At 40.4% G+C, this 21,846-nt stretch overlaps 1 protein-coding gene across 5 annotated transcripts in view; it reads left to right on the top strand.

Moving 5' to 3' along the window:
* Positions 1-21,846, top strand: part of RBM47 (RNA binding motif protein 47) — a 150,406-nt gene that overhangs the window by 54,182 nt on the left and 74,378 nt on the right. For all 5 annotated transcript variants that reach the window (XM_027836381.1, XM_027836386.1, XM_027836385.1 and 2 more), the window contains exon 2: positions 12,355-12,446. The gene's annotated coding sequence lies outside the window, so the exon portion shown is untranslated. The remainder of the gene's footprint in view (positions 1-12,354; positions 12,447-21,846) is intronic.

The following is a 21,846-nucleotide window of genomic DNA, read 5'->3' as shown; positions in this document are numbered from 1 at the left end:
TGAATCCCATTTCATGTTGGCCCTCATGGCTGGGCCATGAGGAGCAAAAGGCTGGAAAGAAACAAACAAATAAGGTTATGTAAGCATGTTTTTTAAACATGCTCATGTGACCTCTTTTGAGTGGTTTGGCCTCTTTGGCCTTCTCAAGAAGCTAGTTAAGTGGGGACTAGCAGTGAATAATTCTTTGAATAATCCCTACGAAAAGGAATCCTTTCTAAACAGGGTCAGGTGAGTTGTGGAAAACTATGCCCAGTTTTTCCTAACTTTTAAGGGAAGAGCCTCAGCATTTACTTCTGTAATAAAAACTTAGTGAACTTCATTTTATCTCTCATCCTCTTGGCAAAGCCAGTGCCAGCAGGGCAAAATTTGTTTAGTAGGTATTCCTTATCTTGGGTTCCAGTTCTACCTTTTTAACTACTTTGTCTATTTTGTTAGGGTGAGTCCATTTCTAATAGGGCCACTTGCTCCAGATCTACCCCTCTCTTAACCCCCTGACCCGACTGGAGTCTGCTTTCCCCACGTTTTTCACCTTTTCCTAGTCCAAAATTTACCGGTTCTAAACCTCATCACCCCAGGGCCATACTTATTCTCTGAGGCTAGTTAATCTGATAAATTTATTCCTTGATGCTAATTAATTCAGGAGTTACCACTCCCTAGTAATATATTTGCATTTTAACTAGGATGTGGAGAAACTGAGCTTAGCCCTAAAGAGGAAATTCAGTCACTCTTGTAGTCTAGAAAAAATATTTTTGAGCAGGTAGGCTTTTTCATACCTTTAAATTTCCACTCAGTATACTGGACTCCAACCTGACCTATTCTGTCTTCAGACCATAGTGACTTTATGAGAATTTGTTTTGATTTGATTCATCCCGAGTGTAGAGGACTGCCAGGTAAATTTTTATATGTAAATATAAATTTTATATTTAAATAGCATAAATTTATATTTATACCTACATACATACAGAACCTGACTTTTAACAAGAAGGAGTAAGAGCTGCTCATTAACTGGCATATAGTCTTAGGGAGACTGAGAAATAGGGACAAAAAATAATTGAAGAGACAGAAGATTTTTTTTTTCTGGGTTTCTCCTTTCCTTAACCATAGTCTTCCTAATATCCTCTTTTACCCTGTCCCTCATTAGATTCCAAGGACCTGAAAGTCAGAGACTATGTATTTTTTCATCATTTTTCATTGTATTTTCCAGGCTTTTTTGTTGTTGTTGTTGTTATTGGCATTTTTGGACAGGAGAATGGGGGGGAGGTAGTATCTAGTAATTTAATCATTGTGGAGAACTGTTGTGGCTCCACCCTTTAATGATACAGATTCAAAAATCTTTTTTGTGGAAAGGATTTTAAAGATCATTTAGTCCTTTGTTTTCAAAGTGTGAATCCCTGGCAGCTTCCCCCTCCCCACCTAATACTCTTTCAGGGGGTCTGTGAGGTCAAAACTATTTTCTTTATCATCATCATAATTTTTTTTTTTTTGGCTTTTTTTGGTGAGGCAGCCAGGGTTAAGTGACTTGCCCAGGGTCACATAGCTAGTAAGTGTAAAATGTCTGAGGCCAGATTTGAACTTGGTCCTCCTGACTCCAAGCCAGGGCTCAATCTACTGTGCCACCTAGCTGCCCCCATCATAATTTTTTTAAGAGTATAAAGGGGTACCAAGACGAAAAAGTTTCAGAACTTCCATTTTCTTTCCTTCTATGATTCATCTTTCACGTACCTACCAAAGAGACTTTCTTAATGTTTTATCATGGCATTCTGCTCTTTAAAAAAAAAAAAAAGTCTTTTTATGGCTGCCTGTTACCTTTTGGACAAAATACAAGCTCAGCCTTCCATTAACATTGTAATCTGTGATCTGGTTTAGCCTATAGTACTATTCTAGCTTTATTAATGTTAATTTCTTTCATATTCTGGGTACCAGCCAAACTGATCTGGGAGCTGTTTGCCCCCGATCTCATTCGAGGTCTTCTTGTCTCTGATTAGGTCCTCTTCCATCCCTTCCTCCTTACCCCAGCCTCTTGCATTCTGACTTCTTCAAGGCCAGGTCTTCCAAGAGGCCTTTCTGTTATCCCTAGCTCAGGGACTGGTTCTTCACCTGTGGTCTGTGAACTTGGTTTTGTAATGCTTCCATAACTGTATTTCAGTATAATTGGTTTGCTTTGGTACCTTATGTATTCTATTTTATTTACTTAAGAACATGCTTCTGAAAAGGGGTGTCTACGTTTCACCAGAATGCTAAAGGGAATTAATGACAAAAAAGTTAGGAAACCTTCACTGTTAAGATTCCCCCCCCCCCATACCACTATTGAATTTACTTTGTATCTACTTTGAATATCCTTATGTAAGAGCCTTGATCCTTTCAAGTTTACTGAGAGAACTTGTTTTCATTCAATAGGCCTTCTTCAATTACCTGCACTTTGTGGGAGTAAATCCCATCACCACCCTTTAACTTAAATGTTTGCATGTTATTTCCCATTGATAGAATGTAAGCTCCTTGAGGGCAGGAACTATTGGGTTTTTGTCTTTGTATTTCCAGAATCTAGCACTGTGGCTGGTGGAATATATGTTCATAGATTGATCCATGAGACCTAAATTCAAATCTAATCTCAGGTGCTTACTAGCTGTGTGACTCAGGGCAAGTCACTTAACCTCAGATTGTTTTAATTTGCTGGAGAAGAAAATGGCAAACCACTCCATTATCTTTGTGAAGAAAACTCCATGGACATTATTGGCGTTCTGTGGTCCATGGAGTTACAGAGATTCAGACATGACTGAACAGCAAGAAGATGGATTCCTGTATTCATGCAGATATATTTCTTCCACATGTCCTGTGGAAATTCTCTCCTGTCTTTATTCCTTCAAGACTCCATCAAGCATTTAAGTCCTTGTTTTTCTTATGGATATTGAATACGGCCAGAAAAAAGTATAATTGGGACTTGCTGGGGGTGTGTGTGTGTGTGTGTGTGTGTGTGTGTGTGTCCCCACCTGTGGCTGTCATTGCTTTTATATTATGAGAAAAGAGGAAGTACATTTAAAAAAGCAAAAAAGTTAGAAATAGGACAAAAATGTCTTTGAATTGATAGTTTTGAGCCTCTTGTGTTTTATGGTGAACGTATTTTCTCATTCCCTTAAGATTCTGCCTGTGGCTTCAGTTTCACAGATGGTAATATGGAACAGAGAAAACAGGTCAAGAGAGCTGCAAATCTCCAGTTAAGTTAGTTGTCTTTGAAAACATCTGTAGGTAGTTTAGGATTGCTACGTAAATAACCCACAATTGGCCACTTTTGCTCAGAGCATACCCCTGAAATCCACGAGAGGGCAGCTTTTCAGTGAGTCTGGGGAAGAATGTGGTATTCTTTAGAATAGGTAGTGGAAGTGTAGACTCAGTATTTTCAAAAAAAAATTTTTGCATTAGAAACACTTATATCCCTCGTCAGTTTTGTACGATAGCCAAATGTACATTTGCCACTTGCTAAATTGTTTTAAGAGTGACAGTTTTCTGGAAATGGGAAGTTCTCTAATTTATTCTTGCATGAACCTTTTTCTTTGCCTATTTATCCTCCTTAATCAGCTGAAATATAAAGCATCACTAGAGACAGTGTGGTACAATGGAAACTGCTAGATTAGAATTCGGATTCAGCTATTTTACTTAGAACCAAAGTGATGCACTTTAGCACTTTACGTTAACCCTGGGAGGTAGGTGCTATTATCGCCATTTTACAGTTGAGGAAACTGAGGTAAAGAGAAGTGACTTGCCCAAGGTCATACAGCTAATAAGTGGCTGATGCTGAATTTGAATTTGAAGACCTGAGTCAGGTCTTCCTGACTCTAAGGTCCAGCCTCTATCCTGGCTACCACCTGGCTCCTGCTTGAAAGTTTTTACTTATAACAGTGTGCTGTTGTTGGGTTGTTTCAGTTGTGTCTGACTCCTTGTGATCCCATTTGGGGTTTTCTTAGCAAAGATACTGGATTGGTTTGCCATGTCCTTTTCCACCTCATTTTACAGATGAGGAAACTGAGGCAAGCAGATTTAAGTGACTTGCTCAGGGATTAGTTCAGAAAAAAATATGAAGTCCTTGCTAAGAAAAAAAATACACCAAGATTTGTAGGATATGTTTGTTAATATTAAAAACAAAAATGGTCGGGGAGGTGGCTCAGTGGATAGAGCTCCGGCCTTAGAGTCAGGAGGACCTGAGTTCAAATCCCGGCCTCAGACACATAACACTTACTAGCTGTGTGACCCTGGGCAAGTCACTTAACCCCATTGTCTAACAAAAATAAAAAAAAATGGTGGACCCCAAAGAGAAGTACAAGAAGATACTTTTTTCTCTTCTTTGCAGAGGTGGAGAGCCATGGGTGTGGAATACCATATATTGTATGACAACAGACTTTTTTTTCCCAGATGGTGCAGTTCATTATTAGCTATTCTGTTTTAACTGACACCAAATGATTTTTCTAATTACACTCATATGGAATAGAAAATTTCATAAATAGGAAATATTTCAAAAATTGAAAGATTTTTTTCTTTTAGATAAGGCAATCCTTAACAAGTCTGATTCAGACATATAGCTAATGCCTTCTTTTCATGTTCAGGTGATATAAAGTGTTGCATGAATGATTGTTATATTGAGGGAATCTTTTCCTAGCTCAATTCCTCTATCTGTAGATCAGGGAACAGCTGTGATTTGGCCAAATTACTCCTTCTTTTTTTTTTGGCTAGGCCATGGGGTTAAGTGATTTGCCCAGGGTCACTCAGCTAGTGAGTGTTATGTGTGTGAGGCTGTTTTTGAACTCAGGTCCTCCTGACTCCAGGGCCAGTGCTCTATCTCCTGCGCCACCTAGCTGCCCCAAATTACTCTTCTTCTGAGCTCTCCCTTCTCACGACTATTATAGAACTTTATACCTTATATGATTGTTATTTGTGTACCCGCTTGTATACATGTACATCTCCCATTATATTGTAAACTGGGCAATGATCATGTCTATTGTATTTGTCCTTCAGAATGTACTTCAGAATCAGCTTAGTCCAGTCTTAAGTATTCTTTGTGCTAAACTGAACCCATATTCCTCCTCTTTACCTTAACTTTACTATATTTGTACCTTTGTATTTCTTTCTATGCCTGGCTTGCTGGAGTCTCCAGCCCAGTTTGTTTCATTACTACCCATCATCCATTCTTTTTTTTTTTTTTTTTTTGGCTTAGGCAGTGGGGTTAAGTGACTTGCCCAGGGTCACACAGCTAAACTAGTAAGTGTTATGTGGCTGAGGCCAAATTTGAACTCAGGTCCTCCTGAATCCAGGATTGGTGCTCTATCCACTGCACCACCTAGATGCCTCTATTACCACCCATTCTTTAAAGGCCGTGTTAAATCTCGCCTTCTTGAGGATGTCTACCCTAATTTTCCACCTGACAGGATTTTCCCTCTTTCAGATTTCATAAAGCACTTTCTACCTCTCTTGTGGACTTACTATTTAAAAAAAAATGGGGGGGGTTATTTTGTAGAGGTTATACAAATAACATATCTATCTTCTAAGACTGTAAATTCTGCAAGGGTGGAGAGTGTATCTTATCTAAAAACTCTTGTCACCCTTAGTACTTTGTGCCTGGTAGAAGGGCCTCATAAATGTTTGAGTTCTGCTAGGACCAGATGTATAATGCCCATTTAGCTTTTTTTTGGGTGGGGGAATGGGGTGAAGTGACTTGCCCATGGGGCCACACAGCTAGTAATTGTCAAGCGTCTGAAGCCAGATTTGAACTCAGGAATTCCTGAATCCAGGCCGGTGCTCTATCCACTGTGCCACCTGGCTGCGCCTTTTAAAGCTCTTCTTAGGCTTTCTTTCCAGTCATCTTTACATCTTACTGCACTCCATGAACTCTGAACCAGTGGCTCTGGCCACCCTGAAGTTCCTCCCACCAGGCACTCCAAGTCCTGACTGTGCATTTTCACTGGCTAACCTTCTCTTCCTCTTTCCTCCTTCCTACTTCCTGGTTTCCTTTGAGTATCTAAAAAACTAAAATCCCATCGGCAGTAATCCTTTCTGGACCCCTCAATGCTCATCCACTTCCCTCTGTTTTTATCTCAGATTATCTTGTTTATACACAGTTGGTTGCATGTTGTTTTCACCATTTCATTGTGAGCTCCTTGAGAACAGATGCTGTTTTTGCATTTCTTAGATCCTCACTGCTTAGCAGAGTGTCCCACACATAAGTAGGTGCTTACTAAATGTTTGATTTCATCTCACTTGACTTGGTAGGCAAGGGTTCTTAAGTTGGGGGGGGGGGTCCATGAACTTTTTTTTTGAGGATTTTTTTTTTGATGTTTTGATAACTTTCATAGCTATCAATGATACTGATTGCAGTGAGGAGGGCTGTTATAGAATTTTAGCTCTTACCAAGAGTCTACTGACATTAATATTGCATTTTCTTATATCTAAGCATGGAAATCTTTTTTTTTAGGGTTATATATGTGCAGCTATGCAAAACACTTCCATAGTAGACATGCTGTGAAAAACTAACTCTATTTCCCTTAATCCTATCCTGCCCCACCCCATACTCTTTCTTTTGACCCTGTCCCTCCTCAGAAGTATTTGCTTCTGATTATCCGCCTTTCCCAGTCTGCCCTCCCTCAAGCATGGAAATCTAATGTGGGATTCAAAACTGGCTCTCTGTACTGCCCTCCTCTCCCCTACCCCTCGACTGGTTTGTATCTTGATAGCTTCAATTTACTAGCCTAACTGATCAAGCAAGAAACAATTATGGGATAATTTCCATTTGCTCAGTAAAAATTCTCTCATGGGGTCAGCTAGATGGTGCAGTGGATAGAGCACTGGCCCTGAAGTCAGGAGAACCTGAGTTCAAATCCGGCCTCGGACACATAACATTCACTAGCTCAGTGCCTTGCCCCCCCCCCCCCCAAGTTCTTTCATCTTGAGTTGGCTCAGTACAAATAAGGGAAAGTTTTTCATTGGGGGCCAAAACAGTGAATCACTTTATTCTTGGATAAGCAGCTGATTTACTCTGACTTCTGGTGAGTCTCTTCTCTGTGCCTCAATTTCCTTATTTGAAAATAAACAGAAAACTCCTTTACGTAGCATATTTTACCCACAGCTTTGTGAGGTAGTTAGGGTAAATAAAATTTAAAACTTGCCTTAATCATTAGCACTAACCTTGTCCCCAACTGAACTGTTGCTCAATTTGCTGCTAGATTTGGAATAGGAGGGGCTAGGTTGGAGTACCAACTTTGCCACTTAGGACCTGTTTAACCTCAGGCAAGTCACAGCATCCTGGCCCCAATACCCTGTTCTATAAGATAAGGTTGTGGGGTGGGGGTGGGAAAGAAGAAAGTTGGCCTACATCATTTTTAAGGTTCCTTAAAGCTTTAAATTTTCTTTCCTAAGTAAAATGATTAACTGGTTTGAACCCCTGCTCACTTTTTCATATATGTGCTAAACTATGGTAAAATTCACGAAGGGAAAAAAAGAGAAGCAAGAAATCTGGATAACTTGTAACTAGATTATCCACAAAAGTAGAAATTATGAGTCAGTTGTATAAATCTTGGCTTGGGAAAAAACCCAGAGAATAAAAAACAGTGTCATAAACTACTTGGTTAAACACAAAGTGATATTTAAATATGAGATAATTAGTACATTAAAATTTTGTATAAGTGAAAAAGTTTTAAAAACCTAACACTGAGCTGCCAAAGGGAGTAAGACCCCTAGGGATCTTTCTGCTCAGGGAACTCAAAGTCCCCTAATATCTTCCTGGGCATGTGTTTGCCCTACAATTTTAAATGATTGCTGTGGTCCTGTGATATTCAAAACAATTAGAGCACTTTGTTAACTAAGACAGAAAAAGCTGAAGACATTAAAAAAAAACCCTGTCCAAACACCTGATCTCTGAACGTTGGTAACTTTGATCTTGGGGTGATAAATTTGTGTTGCTTAAAATACTTGGCATTTCCATAAAAATGCCTTTTATTGAAAAGCTAGAAGAATTCAGGTGCTTTTCAATTGGGAAATATATGCTCCTTCATTTTATTCTCTTTCAAAAAGAAATCTCTAAATGGTAAAGTGTCTTCGACAGGTGACTGGTAGACATTACAGAGTGAAATTTTCGTTGTGACACAGCATCTCTTCCATTTGCTGTAAGCAAACAGCCAAGACCTTTATTGCCCTTGAAATTTGTACTCATGACAGGGTAGAGGGAGAGGAGGAGGGAGTAAAATGCTAAGTTTCTGTGGGTCACAGTTCCTTCAAGCACAGTATGTTAATCAAAAACTCAACCTTGGTTAATTATGCAAGTATATTGGGAAGAACTTTGCAACAGATGATTGCTGAGAATGGCTGCAGAAATTGGCAGCATTTCTCTCTATGTGTGATAATACCCTTATTTCCCACCTGGATGTAGACTCTAGGTTGGCTGAGGCTGCCACGGCTAAGAACGGCTAAGGGTATTACGGCTAAGAACGTTCAAGAGTTTTACTTACCCAAGCCTCCTTTTCTTCTATCTCTTGTGCAATTATCTATGGCACCACTAACCACTGTTAACTTATCGCTACCATTTATTCAGGCTTGAGTAGTTTACAATTTACAAGGCTTGCTGAAAAGTAATTTCAAAGGTTGTCAAGTTCTATATAATCTTATTGATTGATTTGAAAATAAAACTGAATAGATCTGCTAAGGATTTTCTCAGCAGATCATATCCCATATGTTTGAATGGGAAGAAAAGTTACTCTTAAATATGCTTAAGGCTCAACAAATGTTTTAGATAACCAACTTAGTTTCCTAAGATATCTTTGAAGGCTGTTTTTGAGAACTGCCTTGAAGGTCATAGTGAAGAAATGTAAGACACCCCCCCCCCTTTGCGGGGATAGGGAGTGGAGGAAAAAAGTCTAAAATTAATATGTATATAATGTTCTTTATTTTCCTTGAGATTTTTTTAAAAGAATGTTTATTGAGGCAGCTAGGTGGTGCAGTGGATAGAGCACTGGCCCTGAAGTCAGGAGGACCTGAATTCAAATATGACCTCAGACCAAGTACTTGACACTTAATTAGCTGTGTGACCCTGGGCAAGTCACTTAACCCCAATTGCCTCACTAAAAAAAAAAAATGTTTCTTAGCTTGCATGAAAATGAGTGGAAATGTTTCATTTCCCATACTGAGGTTACATCTCCTTCCTTGGAACTACCCCCCAAAAATATGTAGTGATAATAATGAAACATTGTAATTTTATATCCTCATGCTTTCCCCTCCCCCTCTCCCCCATTCACTTAGTGGTCATTAATTACTTACCCTTCCTTACCCTGTCTCTGGGTCAACGTTATTACCTTTTCCATTTCACAGTTCAGATAGCAGAGGTACACGCTAGACTGCATGTCAATGAGTTCTTGGTTCTCAGGGCACTTAGTTCACTATATCAAACCCAGGCTCGTCTTCAGAGAAGAATCAAGTGAAATGATTCCAGGGGTTGTGAGCAATTGACATTGTATAGCACCCACACTCCAGGCAGCAGCCAGAGACACATACGGTATTCTGTAATTCTAGGAGAATTACATCCCGAGTAATTCTGGGGTTTTGTTTTTAATTTAGGGGGCCATAGCATCCCATACATCCCTGATTAAGGGCAAATACCCCAGGAGCAAGTCCATAACAGAGGAGCCTAATAGAAGCTTTAAAAGTGTGTGTGTGTGTGAGAGAGAAAGAGCATACACATGTGTACATGTGTAAAATATATGGAGAAGATTAGGGACTGGGCCTATGATTTTATTTTTATGGAGAATTCTCAGGTGAGGAAATTCCCTTCTCTGCATGTTAATGGTTTTAGAGAATTTCCGAGAGAGAGAATTTGAGTGATTTGTCCAGGAGACACCCAGTCAGGATGGGTGAAGGTATGACTTGTTGGGTCCACTGCCAGCTTTGACTTAGTTCTAAAAAGTACTATTACCTATGTTTTATTGTAGTTTGATTGATTGATATTTTTTTGCAAGACAATTGGGGTTAAGTGACTTGCCCAGGGTCACAAAGCTAGTAAGTGTCAAGTGTCTAGTCTGAGACCGAATTTGAGCTCAGGTCCTCCTGATTCCAGGGCCAGTGCTCTATCTACTGGGCCACTGCCCCACTTTGATTTATTTTGTTAAATATTTCCCAATTATGTTTTAATCTGGTTTTGTGACCCAGGGATGCTGATGGGAAGATGAGAAGTCCAATGACTTTTGGAACCATAGAAACTCACAAGGTTCCCCAGTTGCCAAAGGGGAAGGGGAGGGAAGATTTAGCCAAGGCCAGTTTTTCTTCTCCACCTGAGTAAACTCCCTCCTTAGTGTCAAGCTTAACTCAAAGCTCTTAAATGACTCCATTCACATTCTTTTTTTTTTTTTTAAACATTTTTTAGGGGGCTGGGGCTAGGCAATGGAATTAAGTGACTTGCCCAGGGTCACATAGCTAGTGTTATGGGTCTGCAGCCGGATTTTCTTTCTTTAAGTTAAATGACCTAATCCAGGATCACATAGCTAGTAAGTGTCTGAGACCAGATTTGAACTCATGTCCTCCTGCCTCCAGGGCCAGTGTTCTGTCCACATTCACAACTTTATTGAAAACTCTGTGATCAAGTGTCCTTGATCTATCAAAATACTGTTGCCTCCAGGAAAATCCAATTCCTACTTAATCTAAAGTATGTGACTCAGATTGGGCATTTTATTTCTTACTTTAAGTGGATGGGATGACTTGATTGAATCAGTCACTCAGTCAATCCCACCCTTACAGTTGTTCTCCTATATCTGGTGGCCACAAAATCCTCACAATTTTTCTGAAATTTACTTCTCTGGCAGTCTGCAAATGAATGTGGTTTTAAGGATCTTATGAGTTTAGTTTTCGCCGGGTAGAGACTTAGACAAAATGAAATCAATATCCTTTTCCTGTTGAAAGTTGCCATTCTGGTCCACAAGAGCTATGTACAAATTTAAGAAAGAAGAGTAGAAGTCTTTAATATTCAGAGAAAATGTATTTTAGGTGATTCTTGAATTAATGGAGTCTTCTTGAGATTAGTTGTCTTGGGTCCTTCTAAATGTTTAGAACTAGGATTCAAGCACTGTGAGCTAAAACCAATGGAGAGCAAGGGAGGGTCTAAGGGAAGAGCTAGGGTGGTCTGCATGGGTTCTGGAAAATGTCTGGGGCAAGAGTTCTAGAAACTATTCAGTTCAATATAAAATCAATGAATGACATTATCACACAAAACAAGGCAAGACCCTGACATCTAAATCCGAGTCTTCCGGCTCCTTCTGCAGAATATTGTTTAGTGGTCATGGAGGTTATTAGTTCATCTTTTTATCTGCTGTACGTGTTTTGTGCTCAAGGAGAGCTTTCTGTGATGTGCTTGTTCTCTAGGCGTCACATAGTCTCAGTCACATTAATTGTCTTTGAACATAGCTGTGGATGTAATATCACAGAAAGAGCAAGCCTCACAAACAGTTACAGGGACTCATACAGCCTCATTGATTTGGGAATTACCTTCAGGGATGCAGATTGCAATCCATTCATAACTGTCCATCTTGTGAGACTCTCATCTGTCTTCCACAGTTTGTCCACTGCAGCCCCCCCACTCAGTGTTGGAGCCCTTCCATCATTTCCCATGACAGTCTTAAATAGTACCAATGTAGCATGCGAGCTGTCCACCTCTCATCCCTTGTTTCCACTATGTGATCAGGCCGTCTTCCCTTTCTGTCACACAACTCTTTAATGACATACTTTACTCTCTTTTTTTCTAGAGTGTTCATCTTTGGTTATGTGTTGCAGCCTGCTCACACCCAATATGCCTTTACTCTTTCCATTGCCTGTTTGTTTTTTTTGTTTTTGGTGAGGCGTTTGGGGTTAAGTGACTTGCCCAAGGTCACACAGCTAGTACACGTCTAGTGTTTGGTCTGAGGCCGGATTTGAACTCAGGTCCTCCTGACTTCAGGGCCGGTGCTCTATCCACTGCAACACCTAGCTGCCCCGCTATTGCCTATTTGTGATGTTCACTTTTATTTCTTTGCAAGCTGCCATACCTCAAAACTAGTAAAGTATTTATTTATATAAGGGGAAAAAAATGGACCCTCGAAGTTACCGGAAGTTTGGGGTCAGTAAAAGTACTTTACAATTTCCTGAAAGCAATCCAGCCTGCTCACCTCCTCCTTTTTCAACTTTAGGCCCACCTCATTGTTCAATCTTTATTGATAGATGTACTGCTGGAAAATCTATGGTGGTTCATTCAGATGCAGGTTGAAATCTGGGCAATCGACGTTCTTTGAGCGATTGCAGGTCTCTACCATGAAGCTCTGCAAAATTTGATGCAATCAACATAATGCTATCCCCCAACAGGAGCATCTGGAGGACCCCACTATTCACAGAGGCTCCCAGCTTGACCCTCACTCTGCACGGGATCTCCTCTATCTCAGAGGCAAATATTTTTGGTGAGTATACATCTTCCTGTATTACATCTCATCTAATGTTTGTGATCAGAGGGTCGTGGAAAGGCCTTATTTTGGAACAGCGAGGTGAAGCCGTGGATAGTGCACCGGCCTTGGAGTCAGGAGGACCCTGAGTTCAAATCCGGCCTTAGACACGTGATACTCATTAGCTTTGTGACCCTGGGCAAGTCGCTTAACCCTGATTGCCTCAAAAAAGGAGGGGCGGATTTCTATATTAAATCCTCCAAAGAGTTTTGAAAGGTCTTGAAAGGTCTTGATGAAGACGGGGGAGACCTTGTAAAGGGCTGCTTATTTGAGGGATTTGGCTTGGGGTGGGGTGGGGTGGGGGTGTGGACAGTAATCAAGAAACAATAGGCATGATAAAAAATCTTTTGTTCTTTGCATCTTTCCAGTCTGCTGAAATTAAATGTCTGTTCACCTGGATCTGAAATACATACAAACTTTTAAATTTCTCCACATAACTTTGGATGGGGGTTCTATTGCATAGAGACTAATTCTAAAATTATGAGATTTGTCCTCACCCTCTCCATGAGAGATACTTGCCATATTTCTTTAAATCCTAGTCCTCCAAGTGGTGTTAGAATTGCTGTTGCACTTACTGACCTCACACAAAAAGCTCCTACAAATACTGTAAAAAAAAAAAAAAAAGAAAAAGTCAGCTCAGATTTTGCTCAGATTTTTAAGCAATGTAAATCTAGCTTAGGTTAACAAAAATGTTCCCACTCTTTTTCTCTACTCCCTTTATTTATTTTAATTAGCTATAATTTGTGGGGGGAGGTAGTGGGGGACCGGTTGGTACTATGCTTTACTCCCCCTCCCCAAGACTATTGTGGAAACAAACTTGATATCTAAATTAATAGAGATTAGGGGGAGGGCTCTACTGGAGGAGGTCACCTGACCATGCATCACGCTGTTGGGACCATGGGCTATTGGGTGATTCCAGTCCCCAGTAGAGTGTTAGCTCCTTAAGAGCCAAGTTTTATATTTTGTGTCTTTGTATTCCTAGTACTTAGCATAGTAGCTGACACATAATAGGCCCTTAATAAAATCTTATTGAATACAACTGAACCTTAATGCACTATGCAGTCATTTTCTGTGCTGTAGAAAATATCCCATAGGCAAAAGCTGAATTGCTTTTGTTCAGCCACAATCATTAACAGTAAGTTCACGAGTGAGAAAGAGGGATTTCGCTGTTTGTAATGCTGTCCCAAACTTTGCCTGAGTCAAAACTGAATTTCAAGGATCAAATTCCAAAAGATTCATTGAGCCTAAGCCGTCCAGAAATGACCCAGCACTTAGATTCTTTTCATCAGACCTAGAATCTTCTTGTAGATGAGGGGGGGAGGTTTCTCTTTGAAGAGCCTGTCTCACATTCTGGTGACCCAGAAGGAAGGACAGGGGGATTTGTTGGAGGAAGATTCTACAGCTCCAGCAAAAGAGAGATTTTGTAGAGGAAAAAATTAAATATTTCCAAGCCATACCAGAACATAGTTTTTTAGTAAGTTCTAGGTGGCATCAACAGTGGAAAGGGTGGTTAGACGTTGTTTGTTTGTTTGTTTTTGTTTTGGTGAGGCAGTGGGGGTTAAGTGAGTTGCCCAGGGTGACACAGCCAGTGAGTATCTTGTGTCTGGGGTCAGATTTGAACTCATGGTCCTCCTGACGCCAGGGCCGAAGCTCTATCCATTGCGTCACCTAGCTGCCCCATGGTTAGACTTATCCAGGGCTCAAAAAATAAAACACATCACCTGGTTTTACTCAAGCTAAAGGAAGCCTCTTGAGTGCCATAGAAATTATGAAGCATTTCATGGGGCCATATGATTTAAAGTAGAAATCTCTTAGAGGTCGTTGATTCCAACTCCCTTGTTTTACAAATGAGGAAGCCAAAACTTAGAGAGGTAAGGTTATTTTAGGGCAGTTCTCAAAGTAGAATCTACACTTCTAAAGGCATGGATTACTCAAATTCCATCAATGTTTGCAGTCTAGGCAAGGTCCTTCCCTTTCTGGGATGTCTCCTGACTACTTCCATTCTCTTCTCTGAAATCTTACTGCACTTAATGCTTTCACCATTAATTTTGGCACTTAACTATTCTAAGACTATATATCTGTTTCATTTGTACAAAATGTTTGTCTCCTTCGATGAGATGGTAAGCACCCTGAGAGCAGGAACCATCCTTTAAGTTATCTTTATATTTCCCATAGTCCCCAGTCTGGAACTGGCATAAAGTAAGTGCTTAGTAAATACTTGTTGGATTGAGTTAAATTGAGTGGGCTTGTAGTATATATCATGTTAGAAATTATACTGAACTATGATGCCACCGCTTATTCGAAGTCATGTGTCCATTTGTGGCTTATCTTGGGATATGTTGTGAGGTATTAGTCTAAACCTAACTTTTGCCAAATTGATTTCCAGTTTCCTAGCAGTTTTGTAGAATATTGAGTTCTTACTCCAGTAGTTCAGTTCATTAGATTATTGAATATTGTGCTATTATGTGCTTTTGCTTCTATATGTTGTGTAAATAATCAAGTTCATTGATCAACCTCTCTATTTTTTAGCAGTATTGAATAATTTTGATGATTACTGCTTTATAGTATGAGATCAGGATCTGGCTATTTTTCAGGCTTCTTATTCTTTGTTCCCCTCCATCTATCACCAATACTGGCCTTCTTGTTGTCTCTCCCATAGGACGCTCCATATGCTTTTTCATTGGCCATCCCCCAACTCTGGAATGTTCTCCCTCACTGCTGCCTCCTAGATTCCCTGGCTTCTTTCATGACTGCTCAAATTTCACCTTCTACAGGAAAGTTTTCCTGCTCCTTCCCTGTCTTTGATAATACTTTCCCTCTGTGATTACTTTCCATGTACATAATATAAATGTTATATCTATACAATTACTTGCATGTTTTCTTCTCCCTATTAGATGTGAGCTCCCTGAGGCCAGGGTCATTTTTTTTTTGTTTTTTTGTGTGTTTTCTTTCTTTGTATCTCTAGCATTTAGCACAATGCATGGCACATAGTAAGTGCTTAATAAATGCTTGTTGACTGACTCATGCCCTCAAAGCCCTTCAATTCTATTTATTGGGAGAACAGTATGTGCATATATTATTAAGCTGATACAAGACAAATACAAAATAAATACAAGAAACTTTTTTTGTGAAGGGAATGAGGGAATAATAGCTGGAGGAGATTGTGAAAGGCCTCTCATGCCAGAGATGACACATTAGTCACTTTGAAGGAAGCTAGAGGTTCTAAAGGGAGAAGTAGTACATAGAGGTGATGAGGAAGTACAGGTATGGGGGATGACCTATGCAGAGTCTTAGAGAAGAGAGATGCAGTGTTGTGTTTGAGTAGGCCACTTTGACTGGAAAGATAAGTTGGCTCCAAATTGTGAAGAAATTAGAATACCAAAAAGTTTTTGTTCATTTGTTTTATCAATCCTAGAGGCAAGAGAGAACTACAGAAGCTGTGACGTTTGTCAAATTTAAGATTTACTCTGCAGTAGAGAAATTGGCAGCCTTCTGTGAAGAATTGCCTAGTGGTCATAATGCTGAGCTAACTAGAAGATGCTGTTGACTCTGGGCCATTATAGCTTGCCCTAAAATCCTGACCCAGCTCTTACAAAAGCAAATAGCTTTCTGAAAAGTCACCCAGGGCTGATAACTCTAGTTCAGAGGGACAAAATCCTATGTTCTTTGTACATAAGTAGATGAAGTCTCTGAAAGGCACATACATGTTGCTGTTGGCATGGACCAGACAGGAAGTGACTTGTTTGCTTCAACTCCCTGGCATATTTCTTCCCTTCTTTATATGTTTGGAGACACCGCTGAGGAAAGCAGAAACAACGTGACATTTGTTAATTTCTGTGGAAAATTTTGTCTTGACTCTTTGAGAGATCTTTTGCTGACTGGACAGAGGCTTTCTAACAAACCACCCCAAAGTAGACTCCCAGAAAATCGTTAAGCAAAACCACCGAGCAGCACCTGAGACATTTACGTTCCGAGATTAGATCTGGGGACCCAGTTTCTCTGAGTTCTGTCTTGGCTCTATGATTTAAGAAAGTCTCTGTGTTTTGTACTTGATCATTCTCTCTATAGATCCTGTGCAGACCATAGAAATATGTTTAACTTCCTTAAAGTAGGGAAATCCAGAGAATAATCTTTGTGCTAATGCTCAAGAGGGCAGGGATGAGAGGCCTATGACTATCTCGTAGAGAACATGGACAGGTCTGGAAGGGACCTGGCTTCTATCCAGCCTCCTCATTTAACACGTAAAGATGCTAAATCCCGGAGAACTTAATTGGCTTGCATACAGCTACACAAGTATTTAGTGGCAGAGCCAGGATTTGACCTCTGATCCACTCCCTCCGTCATGCTGTCTCCTCTTCCCTTATTCCTTCTCTGGCTGCTACCTGGAGGGAGGGACTGGGAATACATAGATTAAAATGCAGAGATCAGGATAGACTGGGAGAAGCTGAGCTGTAAAGATTCCTGAACTGGTTCTGGTGTCTTCATACAAACATCAGCACAGATTGGCAGAAGGGTCCTAGGCAGACTTGCAAAGCAAGCTGTTTTCTTCGTGGAATCTTCTAGCATTTATATAGTGCTTTAAAGCTTTGCAGAATACTTGACATTCATCTTTACTTGAAAGGAAGGGGTGACTCATCTTCATTTTAGAAATAAGGAAACTTAGGTGGAGAGGGGCTAAGTGACTTGTCTGTAGTCACGTTGCTAGTAAGTGTCAGGCAGGATTCAAACTCAGTCCTTTCTGGGAAGCGCTCTATGCCCCCTGCCTTTTAACTGCCCTTCCTGTACCCTTTTTTTCACCTCCTGTTTCCATGTGTTATAGTCACTCGACCCAACCAGACCTACCTTTAAGCTCCAATTTTCCCTTCCTTGTCAGTGCTGACAGGAAAGAAAATGTCAGTCCAGGGTGCTTACCGGGATTTAGATTTACTTATGTGTTTGTCCACTTCTTGATTAAAGTAATTAATTCCTAACTAAGGTGTGAATAAAGCTATAGTATTGTGTAGACCAGAGGTGACATAGGCAAACTGGGATTGTGGCCCTATTGGGTGGATTTGTGAAGTCCTGGAATTGTTTGAAACTACAAACCTGGAAAATGATTAGATAAAATTGGGATGACTAGAGAAGAGTTAAGGATTCCTTGGTTGTTACCCTGAGTGACTAAAGGATGCTAGTGCTAGACGTCACTAGAAATAATGGAAGTTTACAGGAGATAGTAGACTCATGGAAGAAAATAATCAATTTTGCTTTGGACTTGTTGAGTTTGAGTTGCCTGACAGGATTTCCACGTGGAAATGCCTAGCAGGCAGTTAGGGATGTGGGCCTGGAGCTCAGGAGGGATATTAGATCTGGCTATAAAGATTTGTGAGTCATCCGTGGAGAAGTTATCACTGAACCCTGGAAATGCATGAGATCACCAAGAAAGATAGTATAGAGGAGAACTAGTGCCCCCGGCAGACAGCGGGAACATTAGACCGCTGCATAATAGTGAGAAATGCTGAACCAGCGGTCATGGCACCCCTGGGTCCGAGAGCTAGGGCTGGAAAGAATCTGAAATGCCATCTGCTCCAATGCTCTCATTTTATACATGAGGAAATCAAAGTTCAGGGAAGTTAAGAGACTGGCCTAAGGTCACTCGACCAAAGCAAATCAGACACTATTCTAGTATCTTCTAGGAACAAATTTGTTCATTTCCCAGAGGCTCCTAGAGCATCAAATTAAAAAGAGAACTCTGGGGAAAATTGCAGGGTAATGTTTCTGTTGATAGAAAGCAAAAAGGTTATCTCCCAAATAATAATTCATATTTGTATACTGATTTAACATTTACAAAGCTCCCTTCTCATAACAATCCTGGGAGATTAGCATTGTTATCCTCATTTTACAGATGAGGAAACTGAGGCTCAGGGTGGTTGAGTGACTTGATCCTCCCCTTAGCTATATGTGTGACAGGTTTGAAACTGGGATTCAAACTCACATGACTTGATTCCAAGGTCAAGCATTCCTTAAGGCTAAAACACACATAAAACATCTCATGATGGAAATCAAATTACACGTTTAATGCTAAGTTTTGTAAAGTTGTATTCATTGTCAGGTTTAAACGTGTTCTTTGAGCTTCTTTTGTCATATATAAACTTACTGAAGCCAGGGACAATTTGATATATTTATATCTTCCCCACTTTAAGTCCCTGATTCTCAGAAAAGGGTAGAAGTATCATAGTAACACAAAGAGAGTAGATTCCTCCTTTGCCCACAAAGGTAACTGAAATGATTAATGGTATAACTGAGGACAATGACTTTATTGCACTTCCTAGCAGTCCTCTGAGTTAGGTAATACAAGTGTATTTGTAGAGCACCTGACCTGGAATCAGGAAGACCTGAGTTCAAATACAGCCTCAGACACTTAACAGCTATGTGACTGAAATGATAGAACAACAGAAACCACAAATCATAATATAACACAGCCTAGGGGGCTCTCTGGGCTCATTTGTTCACCCCAACTCTCCTCAGGCTGGCATCTCTATCTGTTCTGAGTCCTACGAGGCAATCTTGCGGGGTGGGGGTGGGGGGGTGAAGACTAGGACCAGGCGATAAAATCCTGCTTTTTGTCACTGTAACTTTAGGGTCCTCACAGGTGTGCTTCCCATTTTCACAAAATACTTCAGTGTGTCACTATTAACCCTTAGACATAAAACATTTACTTAATATGGCAAAAGCAGGTATAATCACAACACTTCTTAATCAGAAGGCAAAAGCAGGAGTAATTAAAAAAAAAACCTAGTTCACTCATAAACCTAGGTCACACTCTGACCAATGCACTCAGTGTTCGTGGGGAAAAATGGACACATTATTAATAGAAACTTAGCAGGGTGGCATATGAGTGAGGAACTCACATTTCCGCAGAAACCTATGTGTCCAGGGACACACACAGCTTTGGGGTTCAGGCTTTGATGTCCTTTGTCCCTTCAGGAACAGTTTATGTCCTGTGAAGCTACTTTTCTGGTAGCTGCTGCCCTCTGGGTCCTCAAACCCACTCATCTTTTACTGTTAAACTATTGAAGCAGTGACAAGTTCTTTTAGCTTATAGCCACCTTCAGCAGGGCAGCCTGTACCAATGACTCCCAAAATATGTTCCATCATTTCAAGGACAGGAGACAATTGCTAGCCTTCTCACATCTGAAAACAGTAGGGGATGTTGCTTTGTCTAGCTCCAAAGCTTTTCTCATAGAAAAGCAGAGCTCCCGTTGAAATAGATGCAAAGCTTATTCCCTGCCCCCCCTTCCCTCCACTCCCATTTCATTTCTCCCTTTCAAACCTGAAAGAAGATAAGTACCCCTGCGAGCTCTCCTTTTTCAGTTGCAGATAGTAACTTTCCAGCTATGGTCCCAAAAGGTCTTCTCAGAGCTGTCAACCAGTGAGGTTCTAGTATTGCTCCAGGTTTCCCCAGCCAATCAGCAAAATAATGCCTGGCTTCCAATCACAACTGAAAGATCAGCTGGCTCTGCTAGAGGCTCTGTATGTCTTTTCTCCCCAGCTTCTTTGGACTCTTCCTGTGCTCATCTTACACTGTACCTTTTCTCAAAGCTTCTGGTGGCTTCTGAGCACCTGATCCTCCTGGTGGCCGGGGGGCCTTGTCACCATTTGGTTAGAGAGGCTGTTTCTTTACAAGTAGATTTTCTTTTTCTGCCCTTTACAGCAACTAAACTGTTCACAAATCCTCCTTTTAAGGAGGGTGCCCAGGCCACTCATCTCTTTATTTCCCTGTCAACTGCACTCCTTTGGTTTACTTCATTTTGCCTCTTATGCTGGGGAGCTATTGGTCACATGGTTACTAAAAGGACTGGCAGGAATTGGGTGTGTGAAGGCCTTGAACCCAACTCTGAGTTCTTGACAGTACACCGGGATGATTCCGCAATAGAACAGGCCCTTTGTGGTTTTTTTTTTTTAATTAGATTAAATATTGGTTTAGGGAAGAAAGAAAAACTCTTTCCTTTTTCCATGGCTTGGGTGGTAATAACACCATGAGCTAAGAGAACTTGCATTTATAATTGAGATGTTTCCTGTTGAAAGAGTTGGTAGACTCAATGGAAAATTCCCATATGTTCCCAGTGATAAATTTAACATTCAAGAAATATCAACCATCAGTGGATTTTTAGTTATTAATGATGACTGTGAACTCCTCCAGAAGTCCCAGATTGAGTTTTCAGGGGTTCCCGTTTTCTTAGACCATAGACTGAGTAAGCATTCATGGGAGAGTGTGCTCAAAGTCTAATTGCTGATAATAATCGAGACATAAATGCCTGGTGCCTCATGCTGTACTTAGACCTTTAGTGCTCATTGCTGACTTATTAGCAGAACACATGATCTACAGATGAGAGAGAGAGCAAGTAGCAGAGCCAGAATTTAGCTAACTATATTGTATAGGTCCCCAGAAAAATCAAACATTCCTGAAAAGTCTGCCATTTATGGTACTATAAGAGTAGGGCACCCAATATCCTGCAGTATTTGTGGTGTGAGTACAGTCAAGTGGAATACTCTGGAGTCAAAACAATTGTCAGCCAACTCAATCAAACCTAATTCTCCTTTTGTCCTTGGACTTGGAAGTGCCAGAAGCACTTCACCTACCACAAAGAGAGAAGGCCATACCTGATTTGAAATGAATGATACCACCTCTTGACTTTTGAGAAGTTGGAGAGTAACTGGGTCTTCTACTCTCCTCTCCTCAACCAATTCGCCATATAGTCTCTTGGGAAAAGACTTCAGGGTTTGAGGAACGTTTCCTTCATCTTAAATGCTAATGGAATCTCTACTAGAGAATTTCAGATAGCTGACAAGACAGCTTGGGATTCATTTTTTTTGCGCCTTCACCACTTAAAAAATTTAATAAAACACTTTTTTCTGTTATAGTATTCACGATTGCCTTCGACTCCTGGGCTTCTGTCATAATTGTGCTTCTGACACAATTCTTGTAAGGCCATGCTACTCTTTTTTTTTTCCCCCGGTTACTTCTCCTTGCTTCTATTTTCTATGTCTTTTTAAAATCTGAGTTATTGTTGAGTTCCCTGTGTTTCCATATTGGTCTCTAAATTCTCCTAATTCCTCTTCCTTTTTGCTTTATGTCTTCATAATTTACTTCTTGAGAATGAACTTACTGGGCCAATGTTCTCTGTAAAATATTAAACCATTGGATTCTACTTGTCCTTCCTCTGGATCCTTTTAAACCTGTTCACCTAAAATATATGGTGCATTACGGATGGTAATTGACTTTTCCTTTCCTTTAATATGAACTTTATGGTAGAGTGGTCACTTGCCCCAAAAGTCCTGGCATTTCTTCCTCAGCAACTGGTTCCTCCTTGTTGGTCAG

Source organism: Vombatus ursinus, unplaced genomic scaffold (genome assembly GCF_900497805.2).
Source record: "Vombatus ursinus unplaced genomic scaffold, bare-nosed wombat genome assembly UNPS02014818.1, whole genome shotgun sequence".
Classification (NCBI taxonomy): domain Eukaryota; kingdom Metazoa; phylum Chordata; class Mammalia; order Diprotodontia; family Vombatidae; genus Vombatus; species Vombatus ursinus.
Note: the sequence above shows the minus strand (reverse complement) of the source record. Positions and strands in the feature narration are given on the sequence as shown.